The sequence below is a fragment of the Pocillopora verrucosa genome, chromosome 6 (assembly GCF_036669915.1).
Source record: "Pocillopora verrucosa isolate sample1 chromosome 6, ASM3666991v2, whole genome shotgun sequence".
In the NCBI taxonomy this organism is placed as follows: Eukaryota; Metazoa; Cnidaria; class Anthozoa; order Scleractinia; family Pocilloporidae; genus Pocillopora; species Pocillopora verrucosa.
Genome location: NC_089317.1, coordinates 16,371,974 through 16,398,281, shown reverse-complemented (window position 1 = coordinate 16,398,281; position 26,308 = coordinate 16,371,974). Strand labels below are relative to the sequence as shown.

Here is a 26,308-nt window from a genome sequence, read left to right as displayed (position 1 = left end):
TCCTGGTCGAGAAGCGCCACGAGGCATTAGAGGAGTATGAGAGGCAGCCTCGCAAATACGACAAAAAGGATGAAGCCTTCTGGTGCAATGGCGGCAAACAACAAGTAGCCAGATACTTCCCACGCATTTCCACACAAACACAGCCCAGAGGAGATTAATAAATTTCACATTTGAGGGCTGGAATGCCACATGCAAAAGATAAATTAAAAAGTATGGACTTTCAATAAAATGAAATGTATATATTGTTTATCAATCTCAAGCGTAATAAGAAACATTTAACAATAGTAGGGCATGAAATTTATTTTTTTTATTACTTCATTTTTCCCACCTCAAGGTTAAAGACAATAAAATGCTGAATGATGGATTTTTATAGGATCGCTGGGTCAGTAGGTGTTTAAGTTTCGCCAGCGAAACATTACTTTAACATTTTGAATCGATTAGAATGCTTGGTAAAAGTAAATATTACATTGAAAACAAGAAGTTGAAGACTTGCCCTTACCTTTGCAGACATTACTCGTTTGATTGTAAACATCCATTGAAAAAAGCGAAAGGGAACAGAAACTATGGCTTGATGTGTCGCCATTTTCATTAGTACATCTACGCATGATCGCAGAACTATGTCACTGGCCTTGGTGCTAGCTGGCTCAAGTTTTTTTGCTGGCGGGAAAAGGTGGGAGTGAGACCGAGATAGGAGTGACTACTAGACTGGTTGAAGTTTAGAATGAACAAAATATTAATCGGGAGTAAACACCGGACTATTAAGCAGAATAACTCATATAGTTGGTCAATGCTTTATTTCATTTGGTGGCTTCTAAAGAAGCCGTTTGTTTTGATTGTGCTGGTTGCACTACCTCATGCGGGTCCAGCGAGGTATTTCTTTCTGAAGACGATGCGAAGGCGCTCAACTGGACGGGAATCTTTTGTCTCTCCATGGTAGAATGAAGGTGACTTTGACAGCAACAGACGGAAGGTCAACTGTATGATCCTGCAGCGACTGCCGTTGGCGTTAATTATCCTTTCCACGTACGGGCCTAGTCCTGCGTCTTCTATCTCCTGGTCGCTGATTTCTGTAGGTTTCAATTGAATCTGGGCTGGCAGGCTCGGGAACAGAACACGGACCACGTTATGGCGAATCTCGATCGATTCCTCGTGCTGTAGCGGTACTTTCATTCCTCTCTCGAAAACAAGAGCAATCCTCTCACGGGTCTCTTCCACACGTACTGGGTCGGGGTCCGGACACTCGAAGGCTTGAATCAGCTCTGGTGGTAGGTGAGGCTTCGGCTCCCATGTGTTCTCACTGGAGCAGTATCCTTGCCACTTAACCAGGAACAGAGGCTTCCCATTTCGGATCTTCTTGGCAACTACGCGCTCAGCCTGATAGACGCCAAGAACTTCAGGCTTACTGTCGCACATAATGCCGGCTCGGCAGATCGTAGGATTTTCAAAGCTCTTTTAGTAGCCCAGAGGTGGACGGCAACGTTTCTCCATGTTTACACAAATCAAATTGCTGGTAAATGAAAAAAAGCTGAGTAATTTATACTTTTTAATGTGCCCGCAAAGGCTTGCCGACGGATCGAGAGCCGCCATAGCGATCGATCATCGATCACGTTTTAGACAAAAGATTTTATTCCGGCCAATGGTTGTAATGGTTCTAAAATATATTACGTATCAAGAAATGGTCCATTGTTGTGGCTCAACTTTTGTCTCAACTTTTCCCATCAGCGTGATCTTTTTCAGCCGCCCCCCTTAAAATCAAACACTCTGTTCGTAAAAGCGTTTTTCCATACGCGCTCTACCATACGCGCTCTACCATTATCTATAATGAGACCAAATCAATTTGCCAGCTTAGGTCACAGTAAAGTCAATAAAATGTCTTTACAATTGGCGCGTCATCTCGCTATGATCCTATACGGCATAATTATGCGGTAAACCAGTCGCACACGTCCACGAAGCACGGTTTTTGTTGAGGGCGCGTAGTTTTGTTTCCAGTTTTCATTTTTTTTTTAACGCGTAACTGCGTTGTTTGCTAATGGCACACAAAAAATGCCGCGCGCGGCACTTACTGAGAACACAACAAAGAGGTGAAATTAGGAGATCCTCGCAGCTAAGAACACTACTGAAACGAGTAGTTGTAAATAGGACCTGAAAAAAATTTCAGGCCCTTACGGGATTTGAACCCATGACCTCTGCGATACCGGTGCAGCGCTCTACCAATTAAGCTAACAAGCCAACTGGGAGCTGGTCAATGAATTGGGTCCAAATAAACATCCAAGTGAATGAAGATTTTAGATATATGAAAATTCACATATTTGCACTGCGGTGGAAAGATGAAATTAGGAGATCCTCGCAGCTAAGAACACCACTGAAACGAGTAGTTGTAAACTACACTTGGATGTTTTCTAGAGGAACTTGTCCCTGAAACAAGTCCATGCAGTTGGTCCCCTCGTGTAAGCCGACCTTTGGCGAAAAAGCGCATGGCTTTGGAAGTAGGATAAGAAGAAAGAGCTGGCCAATGAATTCAATATTTTAGGCATTTTGCTATACACCTGCGGTTTTATTTTGCCAGAGAATGATATGCACCACTCTAATTGTTTGTTATATTCATCCTGCAGTGCTATGCTTATTATTCTAGATATTGATATCCTTGTGACTTTACATGATCATGACTCTGAAATGGAGTTGAAATTTAGTATTTTGAAATTAAATACAATAATCGACTGTTTTTCAAATTTGGTTGAAGCACTTTTGATTTAAGACAGTTACTTTTCGGAAATTTTCTCGGCTTGTAGCTATGCAATTCTGCCCAACACCAGAATATATTTCCCCTCGACTAGCCACCAATATAATTATTATTTTTTTTTTCAGCGTATTCAATTGTTCAGCGCATACGCCATGTCCACCATATGCCAGGCGGGTTTTGATGTCATAGACTTGTATCCGCTGACCCACTCGTATCCGGAGGGTACGTTCCCTAAGGACATATATCACTATCCACACAAAGTGTTTTTCCCCCTCGAAACGCTTTTAGAAAAATATAAAGTAAACAAAAATCAACGAATAGGAACGGATGATAACAAGGTAAGAATTAGACGATGTACCAGCTGACCAAAAATATGTACAATTATCCCCAGTCTTCAGAGGTCAGTTTAAGATGTGCCATGTATCGCAAGTTTTATCTTTTTCTCTCCAGACCTGACACACTCATCAAGTTCCACTCCCCTCCTCACTGTCTGTGTCGCTGTAATATGAGCGTTTTAAGCCTTTTTTTATCGTCCTCCTCAACTTTGGAAGAGCTAAGCAAATTAAAACTTGACGCCGTTATGGCATTAAAGAATAAGATAAGGGATCGGTCTTTACTTATAGCTGTTTCACAATAAAGATTACCTGGTCCTGCCTTAAGGCTGTGCAAAATTTTAACTTATAACGGTCAAATTTCTATAGTCCCTCTTTAAAATCTCTAAGAGACGACTGATCTCCCTCTCTTCCCCTATGGCGATGAAAAATTGTGGTCCCAAATACTATACTACCAGTCAAGGGTTATCATTACAGAGAAATATGCACTAACCTGCGGTGTGAGGAATCTCTTATCTGTTGGGTTGAACTTCGTTCCCTTATGCTTGAATATAGCTGTAGTTGATTTCCAAATGACCTTCGCTTTATACTTTGTCTCTTTCAACAAGTTTATTACCATCCCGAGGACCTTTTGGAAAGTTGTAAAATTAAGGCTGTACGGATAATGAAGTCCAAGGTTTAAAAGTAATACACTGGAAGGTTGTTGTAGGTCTGTCGTATGAAGAACATCGCGAATAGCATTCAAGACTTTCTCAGGACGGAAGTCAAGGTCTAAATACTTTTCATTCACCCCTACAAAGCGTTCGCGATCAAAGCCTCCAGGTTACTTACCGGCTAATTTCAAGTTCATCTTTGTTCTTGCTACGTTTATCTCGAAAAGTCTTCCGCCCTGAAGGGGCTTTACCAAATAATCATCCAGAGGGCCTAAAAGACCTGATATTTGCCTTGAGCGTCCCCTTTAATGAACCAGTCACGTGGAGGGTCCTTGAATCCATCACATAGACTATAATCCAGATAAATTGACAGCTGGTAGATACCAGGCTCCATAATAAGAAACAGAGCCTCATAAGTTCCATTGTTGTGATCAAAAACAGTGGCCGCAATGCTTGATGGACTCTCCAGGTGTGGACGTGGACGTGGACTCTCCAGGTGTCTCCACCGATTACTTTTGTTCTGTTATCCGAAGTTTTTGATTGGATGAAAATCTTACTATATTCTTCAGCAGGCCTGATGTCCTGAAATATTATTTTACTTGTGAAGGCGTTGGTTCTGTTAACTTTTCCCCATCCAGCCTTCACCTTTCCCCAGGCCATATTGTCATAACACGGTTTGATTATGGCTTGCCAGTCCGAGCGCGCACGATGCTGACGTAGCCACTCACGACGGAAATCGTCGATTTCATTCGTTTCGTTCGTTTTCGCAAAATAAAAAATTGGTGGACTATCTCTAGATGGCGTAACTTTTAACAGACTTGAAATAAAAAAAAATGACACCACAAAGCATAAGGCAAAGGTGATTCGCAGTAACGACAAACGTCTAAAAAAGCAGAAACGTTCTATTAGTCCCATCACCGCTGTCAAACCTGGTAGTTTACTTGAATAACGAATTCCAGATGAAACTGCTAAGAAGTTGAGTTCCTAGGAAAACATAGGAAACCAGTCATTAATCATTGCCAGTAGAGAGAGGGGGGGAGTCGGTGGATTTGGGGGGGAATCACATGGTTTTAAAGGGGAACAAAGGGGTATAGTCGTTGCCAACAGAGTATGAAGGGGAAACTAATAAAATTGACAGCCAATCACCGGTTAATGAGATCATAAAAATACTACATAGCATTGTAAGGGGATCAGGTCGATTTTATCGCGACACGACCAAAATTCTTCGACTCCCTTCCCTAGTGATTAGTAACGACCAATTTCTTTCTAACTACCGTGAATATTTAGGTTTACTGAATATAAATGATCTCTCTCTCTCTTTGAATTAGCAAAAAACAAACAAACAAACAAGGAAACAAAAACAACTAAAAGAAGAGTAAAGTTCTTCAAGTTATCTGTAATCCCAAGCACATTTGTTGGCACACATACTACCTCTTCCGTTCTCAATATTGGTCTGCTAGATGGTATAGAAACATTGGTAATTAACAACATTTGAAGGGTGAGATGGTGAAAGAACTTTGTAGACGTTGCTCTGGCTAAGTGTCCTCACTAATTTTGTTTGGGAGCGTGGCTTCAGATCACAAAGAAGATATAATGTATTTCGAAAATTTCACAGCTAGCCGTAAAATTTTGAGGAATAGAGGGTTTAGGATATCATATCAAAAGTGTAACAGACATGCAAGAGTAGTTGCAAGTATGCACTGATATATGTCTTTCGGCAGTATGTGTATTGTTCAGTTGTGTGGATGGATTGGTTCTACCCAAGTTTTTCTATACACGCCTCACCAGTGAGGTGAAAATGTATCTCAGACACATATCTTTAGTGGCTTTCATAGCCCTCTCATTGTAATAAAAGCTAGGACGAGAATAATCAACGCTTATTTCTTAAGTGCGCGTTAGATATAAGGCTATGACTAATCTCTTACCTAACAAGCGTCAATGGATTGATTGTTTTTTTAAATTTTCCGCTTTTCGGTAATGCTGTGGGAGTTTTTTTTTCCGCACTCAAATTTCTGTTTAATTTAAGCGACCGAAAGTCAGTGTTACTTCCGACCGCCAAAAGCATATGACACGCGCAACGCCTTACGACCGAAGCGGAGTGAAAGTTCATCGTTAAGCAATTTACACAGCCGGACCTGAATATCTACACGAGATACAACATACAGTAATTTCGGAACATAGAAACGTTTCAGGGAACAAGTTACAATATTAACGAGACAAGCATTCAAGTAGGTTTGAGTTCCAGCATACCGACAAGCGAAAAATGCTGTGCACAGTTTGTTCAAGTGTTGTTTAGCCGGTGCCGAGTACAACTTATGATACAGGCTAGCTTTCTTTTGAATATCCAGTAAAGACCTCAAAGATGAGCTTTTGTAACACGGGGGTTTTGGTAGAGCGTAGAAATTTCTACGAAAATTTCCAAGTCATCCTGAAGTTCTAAAGGTAACCGGCTATTCCTTCTGTTACGGCAGCCTCTTTTTTTTTTCAAGACCATTAAATGATAATTTCAAGTGCAAAATGTTTAAGGGAAACTTCAAAGGTCAGTACCATTTGATATCTGATAAATCCTACTTTGTGGCTTTTACTTTTGATTTGTTTAAAAGATGACATTGACTAGTATTTGATTCACTTTATTTACAGAACACGATAGAAAATGTTTGCTTCCTGCCAAAAGTAGGTGTCCGAACTGTCCTTACAGCCCCTCAATAGAAGAATGGCGCCCAGCTGAACGACGAGGCCCATAAGAACATTCATGTGCGAGGCAGAATCACTAATTAACAGTTAAAAGGTACGACAAGCGTCTTTACCCATTTCCGATCGCCTCAGTATCCCTCCCGGTCAGCACCTGAAAACAAAGATTTACCCCCCAGTGGGAAAAAAAGTGATTTGCCCCAGTCGCCCCACACCCCAAAAATCTAATGTTCCGTCCCTAAAATGCCTTTTACATAATTCTAAAATGAGTTTCGTTTCGGAACGAAATGAATTTCATAACGCGTTTTCATCCAAGATAATTTAGTCTGTAAAAACAATTATTTATGTCCTTTTCTGTCTTTTTTCTATCCTTCCCTCGCACCTATAGAGGACTCATACGGATATAAGAGTCTCACCGCGTTTATATTATACAGGTACATGAATGATTGTTTCGTTCTGGAATGAAAACCGTCAATAACCTCATTCAGAAATGACTCGTTTCGAATAAACTTCACTCTGGTATCATGTGGCGACCGGTATGAACTCGTTCCTGAACAAAACTCATTCCGATATCATGTAAAAGGCTCCTAAAAGTTTTTATTCCCCATCGCCAGAAGCCAAGGACATTTCGAGCCCGCTAACAATTATCAGCGGTATATCGTATTACGCTCCGGAACAATAGAATATCAAGAGAATTCAATATGGCGGCGATCACATCTCGATCTGCAAAGAAGAGTGTTTCGTACCATGACTTATACAATTTGAGCACTGCAGATCTTCTATCTGATGAAAAGAAAAAGAAAAGAAGGCCTACAAGTAAATCTTTGGGATTTTTCGAGGCAGAGCGATGACATGATGTCAGAATTTTGATTTGCTTTAATTTAATTTTCGCGCTAAGACTACTGAATTTGCATTTAATGCCCTTTTTTTTTTATTCCGAAAAGGACCAAGAACTAATTTATTTCCCTGCAAGAACATGAACAAATATGGCCGACGATTCGAAGATCAGCGTTGCTCGTGTTTTACTATTTCAGTCATAGTTTTCAACATGGCGTCCCGTCACTTACTCAACATGGAAAATAAGGGATAGTCTGGCGCGTTGGGAACTTTTTTTGATGGGAGGAAATGGCAATTTTACAGGATATTTGGACGCTTCGAACTCTGTAGCAGTCAATTCGATCGAGAGCAGTTGACTTTATTGATGCACTTTCCTGTAATAGGCGAGTGTTTGGGATGGAGAACGACGGATTTTGAAGAACTGTATGGCGACCTAGGTCAATGATCAATGACAAAAAAACTGGCTCGGGAAGTAAGTGGTTTTTATTTATCGAGTCCCTGTGAGGTTTGATGAATAGCAGAATCAGTACTGAATATGTCTCGATCGAGAGCAGACGGGACCATGAGCTCCTGATTGTTATATTTTTTAGAAATTTTACTAATTTCCATACAGTTTCTTATATTGTTTGGACGCCATTATAGACGAAATAATAAAATAATAAATAAACAAAATAAGAATGTTTCGTTTGATTTTTTTACAAATTGTAGTGATTTATGCCAGTAAACAGTGGCGACAAGTAGGCACACCATGCATATTTCATAGTCGCTAGAAAGTAAATTTTGCCAGACTTTGAGTTCGTCTCAAGATAGAACAACAATACACAAGGAAATTTTTACAGTAACTTTTCAACCATCCTTTTGTCTTTTAAAAGCTCGAAGCTTAGTAGATTTTGTCATATCGGTCATTGATAAAACTGTCTTTGTTTTGATATTACTTTTCGACAAAAATATTTACCAAAAATAAAAATTTCTTTACCAGCTCCAGTAATGACAGGGGATTACGTTCAGATGATAAAACAACGGATTATTTGATAGAAATACCGGAGGTCAAGTATATTCGTTTCATGAGGTCACACAACACGGGTAATATTCATGGTGAAAATTTGCATATTTAAGCGGTCGAACGAAAAAAATCATTTCTCGAAAACTAATAATACATTTTCACAAAAAACTACGCCACAATTATTAGGATATATTAGGCTAAAAAATATCAAAGGAGGAGTGAAATCGAATTTTGGGCGACTTGCCACAATATTTCAAATTTGTGCGATGGATGCTGACATCCTCTCTTAATACAAGAGAAGGATTTCTATAGAGGATACACTCCAAACTGCACAGAAGAAGTATTTGCAGTACATAAAATCCAATATGATCCAATCACTTACAAAAGAAAGGACTTGAATGGTGTAGAAATAAAAGAATCATTTTACGAGCCAGAATTGTTAAAAGCCAAACAAGATGCATTTGGTATTGACAAAGTCTTTTGGAGGGATTATAAAACAAACGAGCTCTGTTGAAGTGGAAAGGATATAGTGATGATTTTAGTAGTGGGATACCAATGATGAATGAAAATGATGGTGAATTAAATACTGAGTTAACTTTATATATTGACAAAAAGAAAAATATGTGGTTCAGGGGAAGATATAGTGCTAAGATATTCTGACACAAACCAAGCTTTATGAAAACATATTGGTGAGGAAGATAAAATGACCAGACCCTTTGTTTCGACGGGTCAGGTCTGTCATACAATTTTTATAAAAGAAAGCGGTACTTACTCAAAATTATTTTTTTCTCAGAGGGCACGGTAACGAATCCTGCATTCTGATTGGCTCTTACGCGGGCCGTATTTTCAGAAAAATATTTGTTTCGAATTTGTATGAACAAAAGTGTCATTAAATTGGTTGAGAAGCGGCCTAAAAACCGTCTGTAATTAATTTTAATCCTTCACAAAAAGTATCTGGAAAGTTTAAACGTGAGGTATTCAGCTACAATTGAATTAATCGATGGAACTTTTATTCATTTAATATCTGAATTATCTAAAAAAAATTTTTTTAGCAGTGAAAGGGCGAGCGAAGTTTTCAGTTCTTCTACAAATACGCTTTTGGTGAGTCTTTCCGAGTCCGTTTAATTTGGACATTTGTACCGTAAATCGCATAACAGAAACTGAAGGAATTCACGAGGAAGTCGTATTAAAGCCCCTTTTGTATAGTTGAAGTGTCTCATTCAAATTTAGTTTTTGTGGAGGAAAGACCAGATTTACACTTGCCATTGCAGCAGACAAACGAGCAAGCTCTCACAACTTCAGAATGAAAAGTTTTAATTTACTTTTTCGTGCCATTTACTTACTGAGCAGAGGTAAATGTTTGTACATTAATCAACCGTCGATGAGAGAGAATAATAATTTCCGCAAGATCATTTCCTGATTTTCAAGAAAAGATTGTCGTAACAGTCCTTACCACGACTAGTTCCGTTGTTTTCTCAAAAGTGCACATGTGCTTTTTTCCGTGGGTGGGCTCAAGTGTCAGACACAGTGTTCCAAAGTTTGTTGGAAGCCTTTTAAATCACCTTTATCATTGCGCAAATGAAAACGTTACGGTAAAGCCTCTCTCTTTTAATTTGATTTGGCTCTATTTTAAGTAGCATTTACTAGCTCAAAAATTGTCCAGTTTATGGAAGATCTTCCGGTAATTACAGCCCTAAACCATTTGGCTTCTTTTTGAAAGAATTCCGTTAAGTTTAAGAAAGCGAGCGATCAACCGTTGAAAAGTAGATTCTAAGATGAGCGCCAAATGTGGATCTTTTAGGAATTGTCACTGGCTAGAAACGATAATCTGCGGGCTTGCCCGATTGCAGTTTCAAGAGAAGCGTACAAATTCGTTCTGACTTCTTTGACTGGTTCCTGCTTTTGGACGATGCATAGCTTGGATCCACGTTCTGACGATGATGTAAATAGTAATGTGAGCTCCCTCTATGTAGAAATAATCGACAAGAATCGATCCTATTACAAATGCACGATTTGTGGCGGAAAGTTGTCCAGGAAACAAAACTCAAAACCCACTCTGTGCAAGCTTGGTTGCTGTGCTGATCGATTTGTTGATCAGTTCAGTTAAACATGACCAAAGCGACGATTGTTTTTGCAAGGGATAGGATTAAATGCAAGTATCAACATCTAAAATCTAAATTTCATAAAAAAAGGATCCTATCACGAAAGAACAACGAACCGACGCCATTCATTCTATTCCTTGCAATGACTGTAACAACGAATACATCGGACAGACCAAACGTCAGTTTCGTACACGGTTAAAAGAGCACCAAAAAGCGGTTTTCCTTTGCAAAAAGGAAAATTCAGCTTTATCGGAGTAACATGCCTAACTAACCATACAATTGGGTGGGATAAGTCTAAAATTATCACCACTAATCGGCGTTACCGCCAACGCCTTTGTTTGGAGGCTTGGCATATTAACTCCGCCCACACTCCTTGAAATCGTGACGATGGCGGTTTGCTTCCTGACGCCTATTTACACCGCGTCAGAAAAAAAAAAGGCCGCTAATTAGTGATCATATAAAAGGACCTCTTGTTGCAGCGTTTAGATCACCCCTGATGAAGGCACTAGAAAGGAGTGTCGAAACGTTGGGTCTATGAATTGTAACTTCTTCGGTTACATTCATTAAATCTGCAAACCAGAGTAGCATCAAACTATGTCTGCAATTAAAGTTATCGAAAAATAATTTATAACATTACTTTTGGAAATAAATGGTTTCAAATTCATTGAAACATTTAGGATTATCTTCGCGAAAATGTCTGGTAATGAAAAAGACATATAAGACAGGTTATTTCAAAGGTAAATCTAAAATCATAATCAATGATTATGAAATACATGAAGCATTACAAACATCAAAACAGGAAATATTGAATAATACTGGAAATTGGAAATCATAAGGATCAGGTTAGACTATCGAATTGATTGTTCATAATTATGACAACATAGTGAAATATGAAACGTTAAAAGGAGCATCTTATATCAGACTACCATGTGAGCTAAGAAACTCATCAAAAGGATTAGTCAGCATGAAAAACAATGATGATCAATGTTTCAGATGATGTCATAGTCGACATTTAAACCCTCAAGAAAAATATCGTCAGTGAATCGAAAAACTGATAAAACAACATGTTGAAAAATTGAATTACTCAGCTATCACATTACTCGGGTATCTGTGAAACATTTCAATAAAATCGAGAAACAAAATAACATTAATTTTAATGTATTCAATTACGAAGAAAAGAAATCATTTCCTATTTACATATCTTAAGAAAAATTCGATGATCAGATGAATCTGTTATTGATAACAGAAAACGAAAATCAAAATTACTTTCTAATAAAAGACTTCAATAAATTTATGTTGAACCAAAGTAACGATGAACATGGAAAGCGTTTTGTACATATTGTCTGCAGTGTTTCGGCAGTGAAGATAAGCAGAAAAATCATAAAACTGTATGATTGTCAATGAATATTATAACATAGCTAGTAAATCAAATTCAATTGCGTGAGCGTGCTTCATATTTCTATTGTGCACGCTCATGACGTCAGCAAACAAATCCCTAGAGAAACAGCATCTTCGTTTTTCTATTGGATAAGATAATTTTGTATTCAATCAGAAAAGAAAGTTAATTTACATGCATGAATTCACCTGTCAGTTTTTTGACCAATCTAAGACAAGATCGTTTACAACGTAGCGAAATGTTTCCCTGAAACCAAATTATCAACGCGCTGAAGCGTAGCAGAAGGAATATTAACCCTTTTGCAACATTAAAACCATCGGATTGAAAATGTTATTAAACAATTGGTTCATACGTCAGCTGTGCGTTTATCGAGATATGAAGCACTTGGGAAGTCACTCAAGAGGCTAGAGTTGCTCTCGGCTACGCTTCGAGCAACTCTTACACATCTTTCGTGTTCTCCAAACTTCCCGCGTGCTTCATATCTCCATGAAAGCACGCTGACGTATGAACCAATTGTTAAATAATACAGATTGTGGATATGGGCCTAAGGTCTTATGTTGTTATGATGATGAATACAGGAAACCAGTTCAGAAATGTAGAGGGGAAAATGCTGTTTCTAAAATCATGGAAAATATGTCAAAATGGTATCAACAAAGAATAAAGAAAAATCACAATAAACTATTAATAATGACTGATGATAATAAAGGAAATTTTCATGAAGCTGGTGAATGCCATATTCGTAATAAATATATTATTGTAAGAGACCATTGTCATGTAACTGGTAAATATGGTGGATCAGCTCACCCACATTTTTATTTAACTTTTAAGCTGACCGATAAGATTCTTGTTATTTTACATTTGAGAGGTTATGACATTCATTTCATTATGCAAGAAACTGCTAAACTAAATCAGGATATTAAAGTCATACCCAGTAAAATGGAAAACTAAATGGCTTTCATGCCTGGGAAACATATAGTTTTCATTGACAATCTACCAAGTGAATCATTTAAATATACATCACAAGAATTCAAAAATAAAAAATTAGATTTCTTCTAAAACAAAGGAAAACCTTAGGAAAAGATTCAATGGCAGACTTTTAAAAAGTAAAGAGAAATAGTCAAATATGGCTTAAAACCAACTTATGCGAGTGATAAAATATTCAATGAAAATCTAGTTGCAGAGCACAAGATCAAAGAAACACTAACCCTCAATCGGCCAGCATATGTGGGAACGTGCATTCGTCATCTAAGTAAGACATTATGAATGATTTTCGTTATAATTGAATCAAACAAAAGTGGCAACAAAGCAAAACTACTTTTAACAGACACAGACAGTCTAACTTATGAAATTGAAACTGTAGATGTGTATAAAGACTTTTGGAATAATACAGATAAATTTGACAACAGCGGCTATCCAGAGAACACTCCATATTTTGACAAAAGAAACAAAGAATTTATTGGAAAACTCAAGGATTAAGCTGGCGGTATTCCAAGTAATAATTTGTTGGTTTAAGATCTAAAATATACTCATACATGAAATACAGTTACAAAGGCAGTAAAACAGCGGAAGGAATAAAAAAGAATGTTATAAAAAAAAGAGCATCAAATATGAAAACTATAAGAACACATTATTTCACAACAAACAGTTGTATCTGTTACGAGTGTCAACGTAGAGCAGGGTTGTTCCTAGACAAAACTCTGGTTCGTCGGTAACAGCAACAAACTGATTTATTTCCACGTAGTTAACTTCTCGACTTTACAGCACTAAGCTTCTTCACAATTCTCTCTCTTTTTTTTTTGTCGATGAAACTATCGTTCTTATTCAATAGAGAGGACAAAATCATATCTATGATACAGAAACACAGTTGTGGTGATCAAACGAGAGAATCGTAATTTGAACTTCCTCTTTAACAATCAGGTGATCTGGTTCTATTTGGTAAATGAAATATTTTGAATCATGGAATATTCATCATCATATGGTGAGTAGTATAGAGTCGGTTCGGTGTGAGATCAGTCTTTTCAAAACTGGTTTCGTAACGCCAACTCGTATACTACTATTAAGTAATTTGAAATTTGTGATGTTAGCCATTAAGTGTGTTAAAATGCATGCAATGTTAGGTAACCCCTTCGCTTTCACGAACGGCTAACACTCGAAACAAACGTCAGCTCTAGAAACTTTTAATTTACATCATCAACCGCCAACTAGCTGGTCGATCTGGGCTGTTGAACCTTGTTTGTAAATTTTTTTTTTTTCTATCAATCTGTGGAGTTCGAATATTTTACTTTCACCACCACGCTATCTTATGAATATATATTCACCAAATCAATACGAAACAAGGCGACCGATTCCGAGAACACCAAAAGGAATGACAAAAGAATGTCAAGGATTTTCGATCCAACCTGGATGTCAATGATAGTGGCTGTTTGGGATCTGTTCGGTCCCATCCAAATAATAGTGTACTCACAGTAAGATTCATCGAGAGTAGTACAGACCAATCATGGTCAAGGTATTTAACTAACATGTCACGCTATGTTACATAGGATGACGGGCTTTTTGTACAAGTAGTTGCAGATGCATTCAACTTGACAATCCACATTAATGAATCTATTCCAGGGTTTGCATCGGTTACAAATATCAGTCGGGTTAGCTCAGAAACTGATACTACCGTTAGAAATATTGGACAAATTAATGAAACACACTATGTTTCAACTGTTCCTTTCAATGAAGAGACATTGGTAAGCAATGTAATTCATAACAATGAATGTATGAATGTAAGTAGAATTTCGCTAGACGAGGAACATGTTTCTCGTGAAACATTGGACTGTGAAAAACGTGGCATCGGGAGCTCAGGTCAAGTTCTAAATATACGAAACAGGAGCAGATAATCATCTAACCCCGATCATAATAAAATGTATCATAGTTAAATAATGGGTTACTTTTGACCTATTTTTAATGTAGTTGGAAGTAGGTCAGATAAATTCAATCAGATTGTGTATATAAATGTCAAGAATTGTTCAAATTTGCTGATAACAAACATTTTGAAGTTGTTTTTCAAGATTTGGTATTTTTTATCGGTCTAAGTTTTTTCAATTTGTAACGCGACGCTCCGAGATTCGCCTGAAATTTTGTGCCTCAAAAGCGGCATTTTGGCGGGACTCAGTTATTATCGATTTCTTCGAAAATAAATAAATATTCAGCCAAACGAAGCATGCAGTGGTTTGTTTCACTCTAAGGCCTACCTAACATGAGACTATGAGCCGAATTGATTTTTTGCCTCCATATTTTGAAAATGTTCGTTTTTTGGCCACGTTTGCTCTAAAGTGTGATTAAAGACCTTGTTAAAGAAAAAAGATAACTTCGATCCCTACCTCAGCCTGACTCAATGCCTCCCTGTCCCCGAAAACGAATGGACTCTTATTCTATCCTTGAAATCTTTAGTGTCTCAATGAGACAGATAATCCAGGCCAATGATTATGGAGGGATACGATGCAATCCTCAACCAATCAGAGTGAGAGCATCTCTATAATCACCAAAACAATTATACCAAATAAATATATTGAAAACTCACAACATTTTGGACAAAACAGTGGTGTCCTTTGGATCCTCAATCTGGGAGCTACTCATTAGGTGACGATTTCAATCACTCTATATTTGGAATCCGTCTGGCAAATGTGGCTATCATGAGTTGAGCCAGGCCATCTAGCCACAATATCTGCCAACATTCCTGCAAAATTCAATTGTATTCAATACACTGAAACTGGTTTTAACATTTTTGTTTTACGTTGCGTACACAAAATTTTGATACAGCTTAGGTGTATAGTATTTCTGCACGAGTCTTCCCTCCCGTAAAATTTCCATAATGTGAGCATACACATAGGCCCAAAATTTGAAGTAGTAATCGCGAGATCACGTCATTCATTTTGTCAAAGTAGTGTACTCGGAACGGGATTGCCGCTTACAATGAACTACGGTTCGTAACTAACAACAATTAACTACCCTAACTCTATGCAATTTATGCCTTTCTTGATATGGTAAACTTCAAGACATTCCTTGGCCTGTATCTTTGAGTGACGAAAAATCACACGTTGTTAAACAATGCTACTTAGCGAGAGAATGCTCTGTAATGCTTTGTTCCAGCCATTGAACCAACGCAGCTCATTAAACGGTTAAACAGACATGTTACCCTTTGCTTAATCAATAATCAGAGCTAGACATATTTTCTTACCACGATAGCAGCAGATTGACTGGACATTTTGATGGAGTGAAATTCTTTCCAGTTCATGAAGTCCGGCTCATTTTCGTGAGGGGCAGTTATTCTAACGTGGGTACCGTTGATGAACCCAATGGCATAAGGGAAACCACCAAATCGAAACAAACCTTCCTTAATGTCGTCTCGTTCCACAAGAGTGGACGGAAATCTTTCGAATCGCCTCACTTTGCAAGGCTTGTGTCACACGACCAACTACTCGCCTGACGGTTAACACATAAACGAAAGTATTTTCAAAACTATTTACATAAAAGTGAGAGCGGAAAAAGTGATCCGAGATACTTTTCCAGGATTTGATGAGTCAAATGTCAGCCGAGTGGTTTGTCGTGTGACACAAGCCTTAACCGCAAAGTTAGGCGATTTCAAAAGATTTCCGTCCACTCGTGCGGAGCAAGACGACATTAAGAAGGTTTGTTTCGATTTAGTAGTTTCCCTTGTGCCAGCGAATTCGGCATGTCAGTAGCGAACTCGATCACAGCTTTGGAACTAGAGAAGTAGCACTGAAAACGACGGCTAAAACCACTTTAAATCGAGCGCAATAACAAACATGCATCCTACGTAGTTCTTTATTGAATATCCTTTGTTCTGTGTTGTGCTCAAAAATCGACATACCTAAGCTCTCGCTTTTGTGATTATAGTAAATTCTCACATCGTTCCGCAATGCGCACTGAAATTAAAATACGACGCTCTCACTGTTATGTAAATAGTTTTGAAAATACTTTCGTCTATGTTCCGATCGTTACTCTGTTCTCAGAGTTCACATTTACACATTTAGAAAATATATTCCATATATGGAACGAAATGAGTTCCAACCAAGAAACGAAATGACTGGATAAGTCGCTCGACAGCTACATCTCCTTCGGTGCAACTTACCCGACAATCAACGTCGTATACAGAGAAGAATGTTTCGCTGCCAGCTGGATCCCTTAGTGTCTTTTGCTGACTCTGAATTTAGATTCAGGTATCGTTTTGGATGAGAAGCAGTACAATACATCGTTTACCTTGTTGCGGACGAAATAACACCACAAACAATAGGAAGCATGCAGTCTCAACGATAATAGAAGTCCTTTTCATTACCTTGAGATTACTGGCTTCGGGTTCGTTTCTACAGGTGATTACAGATAATTTTCTAGGATTTGATGAGTCAACTGCCAGGCGAGTAGTTGGTCGTGTGACACAAGCCTTGACTACAAAGTTAGGCGATTTCGAAAGATTTCCGTATACTCGTGCGGAACGAGACGGCATTAAGGAGGGATTTTTTCGATTTGGTGGTTTCCCTTATGCCATTCAGTTCATCGACGTTAACCACGTTAGAATAGCTGCCCCTCGCGAAAATGAGCCGGACTTCATGAACCGGAAAGGATTTCAATCCATCAAAATGTCCAGGCAATCTGCTGCCATCGAGGTAAACAAATATGTTTAGCTCTGATTATTGATTAAGCAAAGGGCAACATGTCCGTTTACCCCAAAGCTTTATACTATCATACTATCTCATGTGTATACTAGGAGTTATTTTCTCCTTAATGTAGGCATGAAATTCGTAGGAATTTTAAATTCTAAATTTTGGGCCTATTGTATGCTCAAAGTATGGAAATTTTACGGGAGGGAAGACTCGTGCAGAAATACTATACACCTAAGCTGTATCAAAATTTTGTGTACACAACGTAAAACAAAAATGTTAAAACCAGTTTTAGTGTATTGAATACAATTGAATTTTGCAGGAATGTTGGCAGATATTATGGCTAGATGGCCTTGTTCAACTCATGATAGCCACATTTGCCGGACGTCAGCCGTAGGAGGTAACCTTGAAGGGACTGGTGGTGTGCTACACGGGAATGGTGGCTATGCATGCTCTCCATTCCTCGTGACCCTATACCTCAACCCCAAAACACCTCAGGAGGAGCATTCAACATAGCATACAAGTTCACACGATGTCCATAGGGCGAACTTTTGGAATGTTGAAGAAGAGATTCCATGTGCCACACTTAGAAGTGAGGATGGCTCCTGACAGGGTAAGCACCTTGATTGTAGCCTGCTGCATTTTACTCAACCTCGCTGTCAAATTAAGGGAACCAGAGCCAGAGGACTTTGACATGGATGATGAAGGGTGTGCTGCTCACCTTCACACCCAGTACCATGGTCTCGAAACTGGTAATGCTGTTAGAGAGCACGCTGCTTACAACCTTTTTAAATTGGGAAATGTTCACAGAGTTACATGATCAATGCTTTATTTTTTCACGACTCGTGGAAATCTTTGATGATGACAATTCTTTTCTTTTAAGAAAGTGCGAATGGCTGATATATTCTACGCACAACTAATTGTGTTAATCATTTGCATGTTAAACTATAAAGCCATTGCCTTACCCTTTTCCAGGGTCAGCGTTTTTGCAATTGGGTGTAAACATTTGCAAGAAATAGTGACACTCACAGTAGGCTTTTTGCAATAGTTCAATGTATATCCTACTTTTATAATAAGCATTGAGGTAATAAGGCATTAGGCGTTAAGGTTATAGGCATTAGTTTGTTAATTGTCTTGAGTGCATTAAGAGTGTCATTGTAAGTAAAGATCTGTGCATTAAATGATTAATGACCTTCATACTTATTTAATAATGCCCTCTGTTTTCTTAATAATGAATATATATTTAAATGTGAAATAGTTTAAGGTAAAAGTTCACTTCTACAAGCAAAAATGGCTCAGAAAAAAAGGTGTAGAAGGTCTAGGTGTTAAAGCTTTGACAATGTGCAGAAGGTCTAGGTGTTAAAGCTTTGACAATGTGCAGAAAGTCATGTTTACTGATCTACTTTTTTAAAAAATTAGTGGGGACATTTGAACGCAATTTTTGGGCAAGAATTTTCAACAAAGCAATCTTTAAAAGTTCAAATACCTGGGGAGCTGCCAGGAAAAAAAGGGAAGGATATCAAAGATTCCAACTGATTGTTATATTATTAATAAAAGGCATCAAAATTAAAACCATTATGTGATTAAGCATATGTATTTTTATGGGGAAATGGTGTATCAGTGATATGAAAATATGAAAATATGACCGTAGCAATCCAATTATTAACAGTTTCACGAGCCATAACCAGGACCATGGCAACTTGATCGTGTAAAGATTTATTTATAAACTATCTTCTGTCTCATTTCAGAGGCGAATAGTTGTTGTTGACATTACTAAAGATGAATAACGCATCATTTGGGTGAAAACCGTCCAATCACTTAATTTATTTATGGCGATTTTTACAACAGATGCCGTCTCAGATCATAACTTTGCAGTTTAAAAAGAAGCCCAGTGTTTGAAAGTTACAAGCAACTTAAGATTTGATTACAATGGTTTAATAACTACATAAATGAATATGTAAAAAGCTGCACTAAAATAGATAGCGATCTAGAGGGAGTGAAATGGTCAGCTGATGAGTAGCTCCCATATTGAGGATCCAAAGGATACCACTGTTTTGTCCAAAATGTTGTGAGTTTTCAATATATTTATTTGGTGTAATTCTTCCGGTGATCATAGAGGTTTGCACACTCTGATTGGTTGAGGATTACATCGTGTCTCATCATAACTGATTTCGCACAAGGTGATTATTACAGGGCGCTAAATTTCAAATTGGCTGCTTTGCGTTGTTTCAATGTTGCCGATGAAGTCACAAACGCGGTAAAAAAAATTAAATTCCGAAGGTAGAAAGGTACTATTAAGTTTCGCGTGGCACTTTTCAAAATAACGATATGAAGCTTTTGCTGATTGAACGAAGTAAGATTGGCTGATTATCTCCAAACCAACGGACGTAACAATTGCAACAGAGCGCTGTCAACAAAAAACAAATTTACAGCAGAATTCGAAAACACCTGAGCAATTATGCAGAAACAGTTATTTGTTGATGGTGAAGTGAATAATGTTGAATAAGTCCCTAGAAAAATACAGTATATAAAGCACAATCAGGGCTACTTGGCCCAAAATGCACACAAAAAGCGCTCTAAAAACGCGCGCACAGGCGTGCAACTTTCGAAAACGCACTCAAAAAACGAGCGCAGAAGAAGCTCATTAGTATGCATGAGGCAGTCTTTTGTTTTACCCTGCTCTACCACTGAGCCATTTTTGTCAAAAACATTACGCTATCGACATTGCTGATCCTAGCAGTATGCAGGACGCGTGTCATTAGAACTTCGTAATGGACCCCGCTCACCGAAGAGTCTTTGTGGCTCAGTGGTAGAGCATCGGAGCGCAAATCCGAAGGTCTGAGGTTCGATTCCTCATGGGGACTCAAGATTTTTCTTTGTCCCACGCTCGTGACAAGAAGAAAAAACATCTTTCTTATGTGAAATTATTTGCAGTTTCCTGTAACAGGAGACGTTTTCCAAATGCTTTACTAAGTTTGTTTAAGTTCAAAGGAAGACAATCAGATTCCACTTCGTCGTTTGCGGTTCGCATCAAGTCCCCTTAACGTTATACATTAAGACATTGTTTACAAGTAGGCAAGACCGTCTGTTGATACTGTCATGACGATTATCATCACGAAACGCTAAGCGTGAATAAAAAGTACGAGCGAAGCAAAACCCCTCCTATGAAAGAAGAATTTCCTGAAATGTCCCGTGGGAATTTTTTATGGAGTCACGATTTTAAAGCGTGATGTGAAACTACTTCTTGGAGTTTCAACCTTACTTTTCAAAAGCTTCAAATCGCTGACTTTTGAAACCGCGCTCACGACCGTTAAGCTTAATTTTCAAGATTAAGACCACGATGTCCTCCGTTTCGATAGGAAGGGTATCGGCGGGATCATAATTTAGCTTTAGTTACGAGTCACTCGACTTCCAAGACATTAAAATGTATTTTATAACCAGGCTTAACAAATGATTCCCAAACAACTAGTGATCTGGGGATAAGATCTTTAAGATCTTTAATTACAAGTCACGCGAGGCCGAGTACACCCAAACGTGAAATGAATTATTGGAAACAATTATATTACTTTAATGAAAACTTGAAAATATTTTAGCGCCGAAAGTAAGTAAACAAGACGCAAGGGTGCCAGTCGATATAGCCAATTTCTCGCTCGAGTTGTATCCTTTACAGTATTTTCAAATTCCTAAAACAAAGTTGTCTCCATTTCCGGCCGAAATCTTACCTCCCTTAAAAGAAAAAATTGTATCACGTCTTAAAAACTTCCAAAAACTTATTTTACGAAATGCTGGTGGAATCATGACAATTCGTTGCGATGTTTCATTGAAAGGGCAGCCATTGTGTCTATGCAAAATGTTAATTTGATGCTTCGGTGTGGCTAAAGAAACTGTGATGCTGCATCGGTGGGAGAGAATAAGAGGGCAATTAAGTATTATCAACTGAGTTGATAACGTAAATTGGCCTCTGTAAAGAAAAGTTGACGTTTCGAGCGTAAGCCCTTCCTCAGAGCGATTGACGAAGGGTTGACGCTCAAGACCTCAGCTTTTAAACTCTTTACGGTGGCAAACTCACGTTATCAACTCAGTTTATAAAACTAAATTACCTCGGAACAAAGCAAGCTGACTGCATTGAATGACAAAAGCAAAAACGTGCTTAAGACACGCGCTTTGACGTGAGTCTTTTCTTTTTTGCGCAGAACGCAAAAAGCGTGCAGAGGTTTTGCGTGTGCGTTGGCCAGGTACCTCTAAGCTGTACTATATATATATATATATATATATATATATATATGTATACATAAGTAAGTTAAGTATATTTTCGTAGACGTCAGAGATTATTCAGCGTTAATTGATTTCCGGTTGATTTTTTGCGATAAGTGTGCTCTATATATATATATATATATATATATATATACATATACATAAAAATAAGCTAAGTATATTTTCATAGATGTTAGAGATTATTCAGCGTTAATTGATTTCCGGTTGATTTTTTGCGATAAGTGTGCTTTATATATATACAAATAAGTTAAGTATATTTTCATAGATGTCAGAGGTATATTTTCTGGGATAAGTGGTAGATGATTTAACAATAGGATCATGTAATATATTTAAAATGAGAGAGACCGGAGTGTGAGACTAGAACAGCGTGAGAGAGAGGGAGGTCAAGTTGATTTTATAAAATAAAACGTGATTTTAATGATTAAGAAGAAAAAATTGTATCACATCTTAAAAACTTCCACAAACTTATTTTACGAATTAAAATCATATTATCAGATTAAAATCTGTCTGATGATCGCGTAAGCGTGAAACTCAGAGTCACAGAAAAGTTGTCTTATTGATTTGTCCAACTTTCAGATATACCACGCTCTGCGAACGCATCGAGCACTATACCGCAAGGATAGACTATAATCAAGATTTTTGTATATATATATAAATATCGAAAACTCATATAAGTTAAATATATTTTCATAAAATTTCAAAAAAAAAAAAAAAACAATGTGCGTCGTACAGTATTGAATAGCATTAACCGGATGTTTAATGTTTGGTCTGAAGTTATTTTGTAAAGGTAGAACAGTTACATTAGGATCGGCACACATGAACTGACTAGTAGCCGCGACTCGTAGCGAGGACTAAGTCCCTTCAAATAAACTACCATTTAAATTTTTCATCAAATGGTCTAGTCGCAGGGTCCAAAACGTAAGCCTTGCGACTTGTCCCAAGAATTCAAACTGGTTTGAATTCGTGAGAAAAGTGGCAAGAACTTGTCTCCCCAAATTATGCGGGTCCCTCCGTGTGAACTGTTTATGGGATAAGTCCTTGCGAGTAAATGAACCAATCCAATCACTTTAAAAGAGAAATATAATCGCTGCGTTCCGACTGCATACTGCTAGTCATCACGAAGCGAGTAAGACTGGCGGTAAAATAATCAGCCGAAATGTCGCGATACACATCCGAAGTGACCACATCGTGAGAGAAACGATTTTATCATGTAAACTAACGGTATTAAACAAGGATTATTAGCCCTGAGAAAAGCCGTAACAACACACGTGAAAAATACGATATTTTTTCACTTTGTTTGATATCGCTAATCAGCTGCTGACACGTCACTCGCCTTTTGCGCCACTTGGTCAGGTTAATAAATGAACGGCAAAGCCTTCACCATTTTCAATTCATGTTGTTAGTCGGAATTTTCTCGTATCCTGACTGGTAAAGTACTGAAAAATCCGTATGGTTTTCAGACACTGACGTTCAAACTTTCCTAGAATATAAAGAAAATCAAATTGCGAAAAGAAAAGCCGAAAGTTACGCATTCAGTGGTTTTGGTAATGGCATTTCTCGCAGCTGAGAGCGAAAATCGACAACTAGTAGATTTTCCACGGGCCAATTTTATCAATGTAGCTGAAAGATTTGTATAGGTCATGTAAAAGTCAAAAACTGACAATTTATTTTTATATTGAAAATGACGCCCATTGTTGTTTTGTAGTGATTCAGCGCTTTTTTTTCCATATTTAGCTTTATCGCCAACGCACTTTACGATTTTTATTTGGGGATTGTCGATTCCTTTATTTTCATTCGTTAATAAAGCCGACTTTTCTCGTCGGCTAAGGGCTACTGTGTTTATAAGATAAACAAGATAATACAAGGCTGCTTGCAGATATGGAATTTCCCTTCAAGTTTCAAAAGTTCATCAAGCTTTGCATCCACCTTGCATCCACCTTCTCTCGCAACCCGAAAGGAATTCTGCGTACTTGCTGTGCCACAGGCTTCACCGACTCATCAACATGCAGTTCTTATTCGTAACCCTTCAAAAGTCCAACTCCACTAAACAAGTGCTTGTATTTCTCTCTAACATCACTGTCCGGTCGTCCACTGTCAACACTGTTGGCCTGAAAAGGACCAACACGCAGCAGGTCTAGCGCCTCGGGAGTTTCGCGACCCAACGGCGTACAACCATCCCCTTCAACCACTACGAAGTCAGCCTTGTTTCCATCTTTAAACCCAGCTTGCGTGACATCTGCCATAAAAGTTCCTAGGGTCGGTAAAGGTTCTACACCACCATAAACAAAAAGTTCTTTCAGTGGTGATAGTAACCCCTTTTATTCATTTGAAATTTCAATCAGTCGATTTTTCTAGACCTGGCAACGGAAGAAGAAGTTATTGCTATTGAAAAACGAGTAGTCAGTCACAAAAAGCTGCAGCCATGATAGTATTCCTATGTATACAATAAACAGGAAAATTTCTGAACGTTATCTCTGTCCCGTTCACACAAGTGGTTAATTTATCTATATTGCATAGCATCGTTGCAGAAAAAATGAAAATTGCCCGCGTTGTAGCCAAATTAAAACTTTGTTAGTAACGGGGCAATATTTCTCTGATGATATGCCTGTCCCGATCGTTCCTCGCTTTTAGAAATTTCCAAAGTGAATAGCTTACAGTTTAATCTTAATTAGTAGCCAATTCATTACCGAGGAAATCACCATGTTGCCGAAAACTCCCAGAGTTCGACTCAAGTATCGCTTAAGAGGCTTTCAGTCGTTTGCTTAACGATACAAGGTTACAACGGTTTTCGACGTGATCTCAACTTCTTCTAAACTGTGCGTGCTGTTGTCAAACGGCGGGAATTGTGGTCAGAAACAAATTATCGATGAGATATGTGGGAAAGTTTGTAAGGCATCGGTGGGGATATGAAAAGATAATTTAGTTTTATCAACTGAGATAAAGTGAATTGTCTATCATTCAAACTTTCCAAAGCTAGCTTTGGAAACTCTTTACAGCATTTAATCTACATTATCAACTCAGTTGATAAAACCAAATTGTCGTCGAAGTAACTGTTTTTAAACATAGATATATTATTTCAAAGCCAGCAAACCGTATTTGCAAAAACTGTGCCCCTTGGTCTTGAGTGTCGCCCGAGGTCCTAAGGCGTTACTCAAGACCTCAGGCGCAATTTTTCCCAATTCGCTTATCGTGCTGAACTAATATTTCCTCCCATAAGAATGAAATATTCTTTGTTTTCCCCAGGCCATAACGTGCTTGACGAGGTGACTTTAGGGTCTTGAAGCAGAATCAAAATGGTTTTTACAACAAGAAGTAAACTTGCAAGTTTGCTTTTTGTCCTTGGTTTAACCGCCTTTTTCTTCTGCATCTCATACAAAGCTGAGATAAGAAAAGGAAATAGCAAATCCAGAAACAACAACAGAAGAATAGGTAAGTTAATGAGTTGGAAATGATTTACAGCATTTGATGCTCGTCAGGTTAATTACAGGTTAATTGTGCCCTCGGAGTTTCAGTAACTTAATTAATTTTGTTAATGAATTTCACATGACCTTGAATTTGTTCACTTGAACATGTCGTAACATTGCATTGCGAAGGAAGGAGCTCAGATGAACAGGACCACATCATGTAAATAGGCTTCTTCAGCTTTCGGAAGCGCTTAACTTAGTCATATCTATGTGTTTGAAACTTGTTATATTACTTTTATTGTCCTTGACAGATTTTTGCCCCAGCAAGGTCTAGTATTCTGCTTGGCACAATCAGATGTCAAGTCCAAAAAGTGAAAAGAATTATTACTTAAAACGAAGAACCACTTCGTCAATACACTTTATTGTACAGTTCCGATAAACCTAGATCCATTTTTGAGCTGAGAAACTGGGCACTTTAGCCGCAAATTTGATCGAATGTATATTATCAAAGTATTCGATTTTAACGTTGCTAAAGTATGTCAACCGTCTGTATTAACACATATCCTGAATGTAAAAACATGAACTGCAGGAAAAAAAGATACTTATTATCCACATCAAAACACTCTTCAGTGTTACGGTTGCAAAAAGTCGATGCTTTTGAAAACTGTTCCGGAGGGGGCGATCCTTCCAGTAAACTAGAAAGCAAAACCAATTCAACTGCATATGTAAAAGAGCAACTTTTATGAATTTCCAACAAAAGCATGACAACAAAGATAAAAATTTATATCGTAAAATAGGTTGTGCCTATTCATCGTGGTAAGTAACACTTCAAAGAGAGAATTAGAATCGTTTGTCTCACGACATGGTCACTTCAGATGTGATTGTGTCCTTCGACGTAGAATCGTTGTTCACCAAAGTTCCGATCGACGTAACTGTAGAAGCAGCTCGGCAGAAAGTGGAAAATGATTCCAGCCCACCCAACTGCACGACATTACCACCTAGTCATATTACAGACCTCCCCAACTTGATATTGAGATCTACATACTGCCAGTACAATGGATCAATTGACAAACAGACACAAGGCGCAGCTATAAGGAAGCGCGGTTTCCGCTGTTATTGTCAACCCCTATATGGTGAGTTTAGAAGAACATGCGGTAACATCATCACCTTACAACCCTACAATACCTTCACCATCTTGGCACGTGACAG

At 38.1% G+C, this 26,308-nt stretch overlaps 1 non-coding gene and 1 pseudogene across 1 annotated transcript; one reads left to right on the top strand and one right to left on the bottom strand.

Annotated features, from left to right (window-relative positions):
• Positions 1 to 3,523: 3,523 nt before the first annotated feature.
• LOC131778648 (uncharacterized) overlaps positions 3,524 to 26,308 on the bottom strand; it is a 60,816-nt pseudogene continuing 38,031 nt past the window's right edge.
• On the top strand, positions 20,213 to 20,284 carry Trnac-gca (transfer RNA cysteine (anticodon GCA)). The gene has a single exon. It is a non-coding gene; the product is annotated as a tRNA-Cys (tRNA).